The sequence below is a fragment of the Macrobrachium nipponense genome, chromosome 41 (genome assembly GCF_015104395.2).
Source record: "Macrobrachium nipponense isolate FS-2020 chromosome 41, ASM1510439v2, whole genome shotgun sequence".
NCBI classification, from domain to species: domain Eukaryota; kingdom Metazoa; phylum Arthropoda; class Malacostraca; order Decapoda; family Palaemonidae; genus Macrobrachium; species Macrobrachium nipponense.
Window position 1 is genome coordinate 15,128,475 of NC_061102.1, and position 13,551 is coordinate 15,142,025.

The 13,551-nt window shown below is 41.1% G+C and overlaps 1 long non-coding RNA gene across 2 annotated transcripts in view; it reads left to right on the top strand.

Annotated features, from left to right (window-relative positions):
- The window catches only part of LOC135212534 (uncharacterized), a 60,829-nt gene that overhangs the window by 39,113 nt on the left and 8,165 nt on the right, over window positions 1-13,551 (top strand). For both annotated transcript variants that reach the window (XR_010313920.1, XR_010313919.1), the window contains one exon: window positions 1,395-1,492. This is a non-coding gene — a long non-coding RNA (uncharacterized LOC135212534). The remainder of the gene's footprint in view (window positions 1-1,394; window positions 1,493-13,551) is intronic.

Here is a 13,551-nt window from a genome sequence, read left to right on the forward strand (position 1 = left end):
CAATTGTAATGTTGGCATTACAGTGAGGCATATATTTGTTGACTGTCCTCTTTATTTTAATCATAGACGTCGGTTTTGGTTTTCACCAACAAACCAAACCTTTGTCAGATATTTTAGGAGAGGGTGCTCCCGTAGAAGAGATTTTTAAATTTCTTAAGGAAATCCATTTGTTTTATGATATTTAATTGAGTATTTTAATATGAAGTTTATCTTAATAATTTGGATTAATTATGTATACCTTTTTTAGTAAATATATCTTGTTGATATATATGCGCTGAATGGCCTTTGGCTCCGGCGCGTGGCAAATGGCCACAAAATTTATAAATTCAATTCCTTCCCAGCCTTTTGTTTTTATCTTGCTAACTTCCTAGTTCATCTGTCCTATGATTTGCCCCTCTCTCATTTGACTGTGACACATTTACTCTGCAATATGTATACAACTGCTACAGTTTCGTTGCTGTTAACCCTCAAAACTTGTGTTGATATTTACTGTGAAATTTATGGTCATATACACTTGTTTTTTCAATAGATTTTACAGTTTATGCTCATCTGTACATTATTAGCTAAAAACAGCCATTGTACACTCAGTGATTTAATTTTCTTATCCAACAATTTTGCTCATGCTGTAGATGTATCTATAACATATTACATCAGTCTGCTGTAAAGATACTGATAGCCAATAGAAACTTACTACTGCGTATAAGTGCTGTAATTTCCATTTTGAAAAACATGTGAATTGTCGTAACAATAATTGGCTGAAGTACATTGATCTGTGCTGGAAGTTTTTTTTTTTTTTTTTTTTTTTTTTTTTTTTTTTTGAGGGAACTCACATGCACAATGCCCTTGTCCATGTAAGCTCTTTGCTATTAGCCCTGCTGGCTATGCAATATTACTTTGAAACACATTTGATAGGTATGGAGGGGTATCAGCTGTAGGAGGGGCACTAAAAATCTTAATGCCTTTTGGACCGAACTTTGGTGTCATGAATCATGAAGCCTGTCCCATATTGAGAATTGCCCTAATGATTTGAAAGATGCCATTTGTTCTTTTAAGGAAAGTTATGGTATTCTAACCAGCATTCTACAGTTTTTAAATTTCAAAAGTTCGTGGTTATAATGACTTAATATTTTCTAGCCTTAGATTATTTTTGTATAGGTTCCCAGTGTTGCAAGTGCAGGAGTGCTCTTACCAAGCTAACCTTTATGGATACTGTGATAAATAAACTTTGTATAAAATTCCATTTAGCATTGTTTTAAACTTTGTATGAAATTAAATTTAGCATTATTTTACTAGGTCCTTCTACTTACATTTTAAATTTATTTAAAATTATACAGTACAAAATTAAATTGTTTGCAGTTTTGAGAACATAATTTTCTTAATTTGTAATTTTTCAGGACATTCTTCTAGCAAATATGAACTGGGTGGAAACATTAGGCCAGAATGCTGAATGTATGAATTTCATTCATGCAAGATTCCAAGATCATCTTACAAGGTAGGCAGAGGTCTTAAGAGTTAGTTGTTTTGGGTAATGGAAAATTGCAAAATGGCATATGTTTTGGGTTAAGGCGTGGCTTAGGATATGGGTTGACTCCCCTGTAACACCACTCAAACAAAGCTTGTTCACCGAACAAGCATAAACTTGTTCAATTACCTTTACTCTCGGCAATTTCTTTCAACATTTTACAGTACCACTCAGTAATTAGGCTTTGTTAGGTCATTGTAATCTTACAAGCAGAGTCAGATTCACCTGAGAAGAACAAGAGCCATAACTTTTCACTTTATCTTGAGGTACATTTGTAATTAAAGTATTCTGAGTTCAGGTTCAGTTGATTCATAAATTAAGATATGAGTGTTCAAAATTCAGTACATAATCTTATCTTGGAAGTTGTATGTACAATCTTTTTCAGTACATAGGCTCACAAAATCTTGAAAAATATTTGTCTGTCCTCTGTAGGATTGATTTGTTTGTACATGTATGTCTGTATGCTTGGTATTGATCGAATGACTGCTTGGGTTTGGTTGCATTTTTCATTTGTATCATATTTGCATTTTGAAAGATCAACCTTTTTATTATTATCCATTTCATTTTTATTTCCAGTTGAATAATCAAAACCCTATTGCCTCTTCAGACAGTTTGAAATAGTATGTGTATTAAACATTTCCAAGTGGCTTCCTTTTATCCATTAGTACTTAATGCATAGCGTGATTTTGAAAACTAGGAATATGATGTCTGTCCAGTTTTAATATTTCTTAATTGCATCTTTATCATCAATCTTGTTCTTGGCTGATTGAAATCCAAAGGATATAAATATTTCTGTTTTTTAAACCTTTATTATTAAGCATTTTTTTTTTTTTTTTACAATAAAGAATGCAAATAGCTATGGTGTATAGTTGGCTGGCCTCTTCAGCGATTGTCGTGGGTCCAGGACCACACAGTGATGGGTCTCTCAGTCTCCTTAAGTCTTCAGTTGCCGTCTCCCAAAACACCTTGATCTCATCATGACATGGAGTTGCCAACAACACATTGTTGTCAGCCGTTGGTCCCGTTGCTGAATAACCACTGGTTCCATGCAACGTAAAAACACCATACAAACAAGCACACACTCTTCCTCATCTTGCTCATAACCATATTTGAGGAAAACTCTTGATTGTCATGAGAATTACATATTATTAAGTGGAATTTGTTGCCAATCTTTTAGATGGGAGATCAGGTCACTTTAAGGAATAAGGATAGCATAGCACAGGTGATTAATATGTCAACCAAGGTGGCCTGCATTGCGTAACTGAAATATTTGGCTCTTGATCACCCCCTTTTACAGTATATCGTTCCTGGAAATAAAGCTATTAGTTCGTAAATGGCTTAATCACAGTTATCCTTAAACAAGGTGTTGATAAGAAAGAGATTAATATACACTGAATTGAATAACTTGACCAGATTTAATATTTTGAATTAACTGAAGATTCAAGATGCAAGTAAAATTTAGAACCTTGATTTCTAGGGTTGGGTGTGGCTTTTTTATTGGTAAGAATTTGAGCCTTGCTGAGACGACTCTGTGTTTTCCAGTTGAGTTGTGAAGGTTTACAGAGTATGATGAGAAAGAAGGAAAGCTGTTGGACGAGTAAAAACTCTCGCAAGTCTTAGAAGGCCTGATATTGATGGAGTTGTGGGTCCTTAATAGTGAACTATATTTTACTAAAGCCCCAAATAATGGTCTGCAAAGTTGCAATAGAGAAAGATTTACTTTGAACACAAGCTCAAATCTTGAATTCACTGACAATACTAAACTTACGCTACCACCATCAAAATGATAAGGAACTCGACAATTTCTGTTTCATATGGAACAACTTGACTTTCCAATAAAATAAGTAATCATTTGCTGTTTTATCATCGGAAATCCTGACAGTGATCTATTAGAGCCATCAAACATGCTGTGTCTTAGTTGAGCAACAATTTATGCACCAGATCCTAAAGATGAGTGCTACAGTGACAAGTACAGCAGATACCCAAAGCAACAGTTAATCTGGAGTGCACTAGTGTGCATCATTTTACTAATGAAACCCAACCTAACCTGCCAGTCAAAACAGATATGATAAGCTTCCAACGTCTGCCATTTTGCACATGTCTAATGCCCTTAAATCAGTAACCTAGTGTTGTGAGCTGTGGCTCTCTTAATCCTAGAATTGCTAAACCCCCTCAATGTTGCTTTTGGGGGGCTGGAAGGAAGTCACAGAGGAATTATGTTCCATTAACACAATTGTGAAGACAAAGAAGACTAGACAAAAGTATGTGTAGTTTGAAGGTTGTTTCCAGTGTCTGCTGACAAAAGCTTGATAGAGAGCTTGCTGGAAGTGCATAGGTGACCACCCTTTTACTTAAACATTGCTCCCTTCTCATGGCTTTACTAATCATCAAGAAAGTCAAAGGCGTAGTGGAAACCTATTAATTTCTTGACAACAGGTTGCACTGGATCTTTGTCCACCCAGTACTCCTGAGACAACTTTGACTGTGCCGCACAGGGCTGATAAGGAAAGCAGCACTCGTCATCATTGATATTAATTTGACACATTCTGTTTGCAAGTTATGGACAGTCCCAGGACATACACAGGCAATCTACACCCATGATAATCCCAGTTTGTATTATCATATACAAAGTAATGGTGTACTGTTGGCAGACGCCCACATTGCTCTAGACACCCTTGATAAAAAATTTTGTATTTTCACTTTTACCTTTTAGTACGAGCTTACCATATAAAGAAAGGAACCACACTTGAAAGTAAGACAAGCAAGGCACACCCATTTTTTTACCCCTGCCTGCTTGGACTTGCTGAAAATCTACCCTAATGAATGAGAGAGTTCTCAACATGGCCAACTCATTGGTATGTTGAGTCACCTTAGCAGTGGGTCTTTGGAAGTAGGAGGCCTTACTTATCTTACGATTGCACAATTTCTTAGACCTTGATAAAAGCATTAAATTTGTTCCAGTGGCACATTACAAAGGAAGGATAGGGTCACTGGATAAGCATTACATTTTGATATTGTAGTACAAGAATTCAAGTTAAGGTGCAATGCATTTCTACCCTATTGCCTTTCGCCATTTTATATTAATATTTCATTTTGATATTTTTTATCTATTTATTAGTTTGTTAATTTATTTCTTTTTTAACAACTGATCTGTTTGTTTTCTGAATTTCCTGTTACTTCTGTTTGTACTTCTTTCTAATGAATACCAAATTCTTTTGAAGTTTGAATTTCAAGTCATTGGCACCTGTGGGCTTGTTCCATATGAACAGGGTTCACCTTCTAAATACGTAATAATAATGATAAGAATCCAGGAATACCTGGGTCTTGATTTTGGGAACATGGATCATGATGTACTAATTTCAAGCACCTGTACTTGACCTGTTACCCAGTCTTCAGGATTCATAAAGGATACCCATTCGCATTGTATGTAATGCAAGTAGCGGAGAACCCTTTGATATACAGTTCCTTAGTAACTAACTCTACACTGGACCTAATCTTTCCAAATTGTGCAACACACTAGTACCTAGATTCCATACAGGAAAATATGTTATGGTGCAAGAAAAATTTTTTTTATAAACGTACAGACCCATTATTTTTCCAAAGCTTATTGTGCAGTGTGCATCTAACACAATCCTCAGATACTCAAACAGAAGAATTCTTACACCTACCATACTGTGAATTTGGCCCCATTGTGTTCTGGTACTAGTTAGCCATTCCCTTTGCTGTCTGGGCTCAGTGCATGAAATGATGGGAAAGGAGCATTCCATTTGTGGAGAGTGATGTGTTTTATATTTAAAAAAACAGTATTTTTATAAAAACTTTGTATTTAAAAACAGTATTTTTATAAAGACTCTATGCTTTGTCAGCAACCTGTTACTGTAGCCTTAGTAGCTGTTCAGGTTTGGGGGCTTCTTGCTACACCATAATAATATATAGAGTGAAGCTAAGTCATTGTTGCCTTAGAACTTGTTTTGAAAGTGGCTTGTAGACTCAAAGTTCTTTCAAGTTTAGCAGGGATCATGGAATATCCATCAGAAGTGCTGAATAGCTTTGAAACCGCACCTGATGGGGCCAAAGTGGCGTCACCAATGTCACTGCTATATTGTTGGAGCAGCAGATCATGGCCAACACTGGTCTTGTCAGTGAGAAACGTGGGATGTATACTTCCAGATTGTCCAAGGGAACCATGAATACATTACTTTCACATCTTGTTTGGTCCATTGAACAATGATAGTTTGGCAGCCTGCTGTTTAGAAGGATATCAAGCAGATCCACCAGAGATAACTTTGATTTCATATGCTGAATGCATGAACCACTTCTCTTCTTCCCTTGGATTAACCTTAAAATGAGTGTGATGTTCGTATTTTCATCTCTACGCACATCAAGTCCATGGCTAGGTTACAAATGTTTGGGAACTCTTTGCCTTCCATGGGTGACACAGGAAACTCAAGACCAGAAACACTGTCTTTAGCTCCTGGAGATTAATATACAGCTTTATATCCTCTGTTGGCTACTGAACCTAATGTGTCATCACCCCAGCCCACTTTTCAGGTGTCTGTGAATACTCGGTGGTCTAATCCAGGTGGTGTAATGGGAACTCATAATGCCTGTTTTGGAGTATTGCTACCGATTTTTGCTAGAACTTACTGAGAAGTTGGAACAGTTGGGTCATCTGGATGATTTAAGACAACTTGTTTCAATATTTTAACTGCAGCTTAAGACTTGAGTCTGAGGCAGCAGTATGACATCTGCTTTTTGAGGAAGTTTGGATGGCCAGACAGTCTCTCCTGAAAATAAAAAATATTCCTGTTCCTGTCACGGATTGAGGAGTATTTTGAGATGATGTTTCTGGGCAAATACTTCCATCACCAGCATGCTTGATACCACAACCCCCTGCCACCCAGCCTGTGGCTTCAATGTGTAACTGGAGTGTCTACTAAACTAAAAAAAGAGCTCATGAATGCCCAGAGTTTGTCTTTTTGGACTGTGCAATAAACCAATAGCTCTGACCCCATCCAAAAGGTCCTGATTTAATGAGCTGAGGTCAGTGATGGGACTCTGGTCTCCAGATTTCTTAGAGACTGCAAACCAATAGCTGCTGAAGCTTGGAAGATCACCTATCACTTCCTCTATGACCCCCTGATCCATTGTTAAACTCTCCTCATTGTCTAACATGAGGAACTTCTGCAAATTCCTTGCTTAAGTCTCAAACTGTGGTTAACAATATTGCTTACCAATGGCATTAAGATTGTTGACATAAAATTGTGGAAAAGATTGTTGATTTGTATAAGGCTTACTTGTCATCAGGAGTATAGTTTTATTTTTCCATCTGAAAGTGTGTTAGGGAACATATTCTACCACATATTTTAAGGTGACACAGTAATTTAAAATACCTATCATATGATTGTGTTTGTATTGGCCTATATTTAATGGAATAGCTGAGACAAATCTTGACGATATATTGTTCACCTTTTGGTATTCTCTGCTGCCTCATGAATGATAGTAGCAGAACGATACCTTCAAATTACCAATTATAAGAATGTGAAATAGGCAAAATTTCACGGTTTCATATTATCTGTTTTTGTCATCATCGTTCATCTGAGGTCAGATTTGCTTATACTGTACATGGACAAATTTCTGTCGTAGGAACAAAATAATTTTGGTTGTTCTAAGAACCCTCTTTTGCACCACTTGGGGAGCTGATCATATGCAACTTCAGAGATTATATTATGTACTGCAGTATTCATGCAAAAATTAGCATATAGATTGGAGGTATTTACATGTCACATCTTGTGAACTTTTAAAAGGTTTACAGTAAGTGCTACTATTAGCACAGGAATCAGAATGCAGTGAAGGCATTAGCGAAGGTTGCTTGTAACGTCCTTATGGACCCTAGTTGCAGCCTCTTTTCAACCAACCTTGCTTAACCTCCATTCCCTCCTCTGTCTTCAGTTTTGCGGTCCAACCTATTTAACTCTTACTTCTTAGCACAATTATGACATTCTCTATATAATTTACCTTTAGATCCCAATATTTCATACCAGTTGTTTTATGGAACACACTTTCTTGCTGTCCAACCACTTCAACTCCTTCCTCGTTTGTCTAAAGTGTTGAATGGCAGAAATGTCACAGTGCTTTGCTTACAGTATATGTATCCTAAATTCAAGGAATAAGAACTCCACAGATTTTAAACAGATATCTATTGAAAGTATTTGAGCAGGGGAAGCTCCTCTGAAACTGCACTTGAAAACCTTGCCTGTTAGTCAGAAACTAGTTGAAATCTCCATATTATAGTGATCAGCTACAAATTCCGATTCTGTTCACTTTTTAGTATAAAAGATATTACTAATCAACCACAAATTCCAATTCTGTTCACTTTTCAGTATAAAAGATATTACTAATTTAAATGTAGCACTTGTTAATCGAATGTCCAACACTACAAAAGGGATTTTGAGGGAGGAAAATTCTATTTCTGGGCAATGACCTGTGTCGCCCACTGAAATGTATCCTTGATCTTCATTTCTAAGGCATAAATATTACTATGTATACCAGAGAAAAAAGAGAAACAATAGTGCCAGAATATTCTGGCTCGCTCATATTTTAATAAAGATGTCGGTATAGTAAAAGAGCGAGTGGAAACCACTACCAGAGATCCCTTGCCAATTAGCTTCTTCCTCCCCCAAAATCCCCCATCTACAGAGGAGCCGAACCAAAGCCCCGCTACCCGCTACTACTACAGTGAGCGTCTCTGGCGTCATTCCTAAGATAGTACCCAAGCTTGGGCCAGACAGGGTGAGGAATGTGAAAAGAGGGTGGGATTTCACTGGGCGACACAGGTCATTGCCCAGAAATAGATTTTTCCTCCATCAAAATCCCTTTTCTGGGCTCAGCCTGTGTCGCTCCGTGAAATAGTGCCAGAGAATTGGCCCCACCAAGCTTGGAAAGTTATACACAATAAATTAAAATACTGAAAAACAGGTAAATTAAAACACAAGTAAGGTTAGTTGCTATAATATAGAACTTAAGATTACAATAAAGTGATGAAAATATACAGAAACAATGCGTTTTACTAGACCTTAAAGTAACTTAATAATAAGAACATAAAACCTTAGTAACAGATATGGTAGGGATATACAAAACAAATAAGGGAACCCTGCCCAAACACAAAGCAACAATATCCATCATATGTAGAACTACATCCAAGGTTAAATATACAGTGAGGCAGGCAGAAGAGAAAGAGCTACAGAGATAAGGTTTAAGAAAGTATATATCAAGCAGTGTCAGGGGAAACTGTGTCTCCAGCTGCCACTGCAGAGAATTTAAGGGCTTCTAAGGACTCCAAATAGTGGCATTTAAATACTGTCGGAGATTTCCAGCCTGTGTATTTCTTAAGATCGTCAAAGTTCATATGTTGAAGGTAATTGATGGAGGTGGCAACTGCCCTAACATCATGAGCCCTTGGGAAAGACTCTGGGTTGGCCTGTTTTATGAAATACAAAATTTGTTGCCTAATTCCTTTAAGGAAATTGTACCGCCTTTCTCCCTAATAAATAATGGGCCTGAGGATATCAGGGTAGTCCTACTCAAGTAGGCTTTTAGGGAGTTGACTGGACACAATGACTGGTCCTGTGGAAGTGGTATGATTTTTCAAGGGGCCCACCTTTCTTGTGGATCTTTGTTTTTGGCTAAAAATTGACGATCTGGAGAAAGGAGAAGTTCTCCTGAGGGAAGGAATTCAATGAGACCTGGATCCCTTGAAAGAGCTGACAGTTCTAAATTCTAGCTCCTGAGGCCAAACTTATTAGGAATAACATTTTCCTTAAAAGAGCTATGTATTCACAAGAGTCATTATTGATTTGTGAGGCCAATTTAAGGACATCATTTAAAAACCATGAGACTGACTTAGGTCTCTCAGAGTGTCTGAGTCTAGCGCAAGCCTTTGGAATAGAGGAGAAATAGGAATCTGTCAGATCTATATTAAAACCAAATTGAAAGATCTTTTTAAGAGCCGATTTGGTAGTAGTAATTGTGCTTGCTGCTAGGCCTTTCTCGAACAATGTCCTGAAGAAAGTTATGGCCAAATTTGTGGTTATGGTTTGTGCGTTTGCACCCTTGAGGAACAAAGCCAGTTTCTTAACGGCTGAGTCATACTGACGCAATGTGGATTCCCTTTCATCAGATTCTAAGAATTTGATATTTTGGGGATCGATGTTAGCATCCCTTTGTGCCGCAAACTTCATAAAATCCATAAAGTTAGGGCTTTCTGAATTCTTGAGGAAGCGGACACAGTCCGCGTTTGTACTAACTGAGTCAGTTTGGGATTGGGAATCTGCTGAGGCCGGAGTCCCAATTAGGGGAAACCAATTGCTTTTGGGCCAGTTGGGGGCTACTAAAGCAACGCGTCCTTTGAACGTTCTGAGCTTGTCCAGTACTTTCAGAAGAAGATTCACTGGAGGAAACAGATAAATCTTCTTCCACATGTTCCAACCCAGAGCCATAGCGTCTGTGGCATAGGCCAGAGGGTCCAGGTTGGGAGCCACATAGCAAGGGAGTTGGTGATTTGACTCCGTGGCAAAGAGGTCTACCTGAAGCCCCGGGACCTTGTGACAGATCCATTTGAATGACTCCTTGTCTAAGGTCCACTCCGACTCCATCGGGGCGGAGCGTGATAGAGCATCTGCTACCACGTTCCTTACCCCGGCTAGGTGGGTGGCTGACAGGTACCATTTGTTCTTGTTCACCAAGGTAAAAATGGCTATCAGTACATGATTCAGGTGACTTGACTTGGATCCGCCCGTTTATGCAGTGGACTACTACTGCGCTGTCTAGAACTAGCTTGACATGTATTTTCTTGGGAGGCCGGAGCCTCTTGAGAGTGAGAAATACTGCCATGGCTTCCAGTACATTGATATGCAGCTGGCGAAATGGTAAGGAGCAAGTTCCCTGGATCTTTTTGTACTGTGAGTACCCGCCCCAGCCGCTTAGTGAAGCGTCCGTGTGGATTACTAATGAAGGTGGGGGAAACTGGAGAGGTACTGCTCTTGATAAGTTTTTGACCTCCGTCCATGGACGGAGACGTTTCCGTAGAATCGCCGGGATGGAAGCTAGTTTGTCCCGGGACCTGCGGTTTGCTCTTGAACGCCAGACCCAGTTTATGTCCTTCAGCCTGGCTTTCAGAAGGATGTCCGTGACTGAAGCAAATTGGTTCCTCCGGGAGGTCTGGACGTGTTTGAGAAACTGCTTTGTGAACTTGGCTATTTCTTTTCTTTTCAACGGTGGGATTGATAGAGTATGGGATCTCAAGTCCCACTGTAGGCCTAACCATTGGAAGCGTGATTCCGGTGTTAGCCTGGACTTGGTCTTGTTTATTTGGAACCCTAAGTGTTCCAGGAATTTGATTAATTTGAACGTCGCTTTTTGGCATTCCTCGGGGTTGCTTGCCCATATGAGCCAATCGTCCAGATAGGCCACTAACATTATTCCTTCCTTCCTCAATTCTTGGAAGACCGCTTCCGCCAACTTTGTGAAGATTCTGGGTGCAATGTTGAAGGAGTAAGCTATCCTTCTCAGTTTGAAGCCTAGAAAGGGGCGGAAGTGTCTGGCTATTGGAACATGATAGTATGCATCTGTAAGATCTATAGAGGTTGTGACGGCCCCATGGGGAAGCAAGGTCCGTACCTGCGAAACGGTCAGCATCCTGAACTTGTCGCAAAGAATGAATAAGTTTAGATGGGACAAGTCTAGGATAATTCTTCGCTTTTCTGAGCCTTTCTTTGGCACGCTGAACAAGCGTCCTTGAAACTTTAAATTCTGGACCCTTGATACTACACCTTTGAGAAGAAGATCTTGGGTATACTCTATCAATTCCACTGTTGGTCTTTGATAGAAGCTGTTGGATGGAGGGGGACTTTGAAGCCAACTCCATCCCAGACCTTTGGTCACAATGCTCTGAGCCCAAGGGCTGAATTCACCCCCACCTTTGACGGAAGAGGTACAGCCTCCCTCCTACCTTGGGACTCTCACTGCTGGTTTGCCAATGGGCAGCCTCTGCGTGCTCCTCGGAAACCTCTGCCCCTGTTGGTAGCCCTTCCGGCACCTCTTTGGCGGAAGGCACCTCTGGCCCGGCTACCTCTGGTGAACCTATTGAACGGCTGAAAGGACTGAGCCTCAAAAGCCGCATTATAGGCCGGCGAGACAGCGAAGGAGGTTGATGGCTGGGGCTGTTGTGGAGGTTGCGTCAGAAGCACATATTGCTGTTACGGTTGTGTCTTTGACGCAGCCTGTTGTGGTACTTGAGGTACTTGTACCGTCTGGACCAGAGCTTGCTGAGGTACCTGGAAGGACTGGAACTTCCTAGGCTTCTTTTTCTGCCTGGGGTTGGATCCGGTGGATTCGGGTTTACGTTTCGCAATGAGACCCCACCTGACCCTCAAGCTCTGATTAACTTTAAGAGTCCTCATACAGAACCTCATTCACGACCGGAGTGGGGAAGAGGTCTGTGTCCCATATGGATGAGGCGATAAGCTTATTCGGTTCGTGGCGGATCGTGGCCTCCGCCAGAACGTGCTTTCTACAATTACGCCTCACAATGACAAAGTCATAGAAGTCGCACTGCATTGTATGCAGAAGCAACTTAGCCATAACCTTAAATAACGGCTCTTGTTCATAAACAAGGGCCGTCATCTCCGCCATCGTCAAGGAGTTGAGGGACCTGCTGAGCCTAGTCCGGGCATCATACACCATCTGGATTAGCATATCCGAGAGCCTAGGTAGTCTCTCGCTAAACAAAGTTGTGGCACAGTCAGGCTTGAGCTTTCCTAAAGTGAAAGTAGGAGCTGCCCCTTCAAAGTAATTTTCCGAGCCGGGAATTAGGAGAGAGGTCGGTTCTGTCTCCTGGAGCTGGGGCATAGGCTCATCCTTTAGAGCTGCCTGGTAGGTGGCTTCCACCACTTTCAGAGTGAGTGGAAGTGGCGTACCTTCCACTGTAGTGAAAATGGTGATGGGGCTTCTAAAGGCGGTGAGGCGAGTATTCTCGCACTCCCACTCAGCTAAGCTCTGTAGCCAAGCTTGCTGAGCCTGTTCCCGGGGGAGAATGACAGTCTCCTTAGGGACTTTGTCTTCTCTCATCATGGCTGCGTCGGTTAATCAAATGTAGCCCATGAATGGTGGTTGCAGGTTCCTCAAAGTCCTCGAGTCTTCGAGTTCCGCAACCCTCAATAGAAAGCATCCCTTCTGAGAAGGGAGCGTGTAGAGCCACCCTCCAAGGGTTGTTGGGCTTAAATGGAGGGAGGTTAGAAGAGTCCGGCATAAGCGAGGGTAAGATCGCTTGACCAGCCTGGGGATGCCCTGCCACCAAAGTATCCTGGATGCCCGTGATTGCGCCCTCCTGGGCCGCGACCCTCGCCGTCAGGGATTGGATCGACTGACCCGAAGCCTCGACCGAATTGGAGAGTTGCGAGAACATCTCCTGGAATTTGGACTGTACCAAATTCCCGACGACGTTGCCTACTTGTTCCAAAATATTGGAAGAGAAAGCTTTGGGGTCGAAAGAGGAAGCATGAGCTTTCTCCTTGCGAGGCTTGTGTCTAGGGGACTTGGTTGAAGAGACCGCCTTCGTCTTGTCAGCCCCGGGATGGTGAGCCGATGTCTTAGGGACAAGAGAAGGGATCGACTTCTTTGGCAGGGACTTAGCCTTAGGTTTGAAGCCTGAAGAAGACTTCACTTTGGGGATTGTCAGAGAAGACTTTGGCCTAACAGACCTCTGCTTCTCCGAGAACCCCCGGAAAGAAGTAGAAGTGGAAGGAAGTGAAAGGGAAGGGCTCCAGGAAAGCCCCTGAGCCCCTACAGAACCTGCCTCACTCACACCCTTACCGCTGCCCATGACGTCGACAGTCATGGGCTCCAGGTCCAAATCAAGGGCCGCAACTTCTCCCGTGAAATCCTCGGCAATGGCGCCATCTTCCGGGGGTGCGACCATGGCCTGTATGTCGGCTATGAGGGGGGCAGCTACGTCCGGCTCCACCACTGAC